Source organism: Grammomys surdaster, unplaced genomic scaffold (assembly GCF_004785775.1).
Source record: "Grammomys surdaster isolate TR1022 unplaced genomic scaffold, NIH_TR_1.0 229, whole genome shotgun sequence".
NCBI classification, from domain to species: Eukaryota; Metazoa; Chordata; class Mammalia; order Rodentia; family Muridae; genus Grammomys; species Grammomys surdaster.
In genome coordinates, this window is record NW_021604674.1 from 463,270 (window position 1) to 464,219 (window position 950).

The window sequence follows — 950 nt, forward strand, 5'->3', positions numbered from 1 at the left end:
ACAACAACAGCAGCATCAACAACAACAGCAGCATCAACAACAACAGCTCTATTCCTTTGTTTTCTGAGGCTGATGTAGATGACCACTGTGGCAGAGCACACAGTCACATAAGGAGACCACCATGGCCTAGCACATTATTCAGGTAAAATATCATCAAATCTATCCTTAAAACTCTCATGCATCTCAAGAAGGACTGATTCCTGAACACAAGTCCCTTACACTTTTTTCTTCAGTTATTTCTCTTTAACAAACTAGTTCAATAATCTGAATAAAGTCATCATCTTAATTGATTGGTTTTGTGACAAGGTTATTAAAAACAACAACAATAATGTGGCTGGGGATATAGCTCAGTAGTGTAATCTCTGATACATGCAAAGCCTGGGATCTGATTGCAAGCATGACAAAAACCCAAAACAAAAGCACAAATGAAATAGACACAGTATTTAGGAGGGATTGCATTATCCACAGTGCTGAAAGTGTCCCTATCTGCTTGAGAAGAATGTTTACTGACAGGATGAAATGATCCTGTCCCAAAGTCTACCATCAGACCTCCATACTCTGGCATAATTTTTGACCATGTTGATTATTATTCCAACCAGATAGAGTATAAACTAAGAGCAGAACATTCAGAGCAATGGAATGGTGGCATAGATGTTCGGGAAATTGTAAGAGACAGAAAGTTACTAAAGATACTTGTATTGGTTATTTGCTTTCTTACGTTTTAAAAATTTTCATAATATGACATATATATTATCATTATGTACATTATCATCTTTTTTGTTCGTGGTGTCAAATGTTAAAACCAGTGATTTGTGCATATTATATAATCTCCTCTCCTCTCCTCTCCTCTCCTCTCCTCTCCTCTCCTCTCCTCTCCTCTCCTCTCCTCTCCTCTCCTCTCCTCTCCTCTCCTCTCCTCTCCTCTCCTCTCCTCTCCCCTCCCCTCCCCT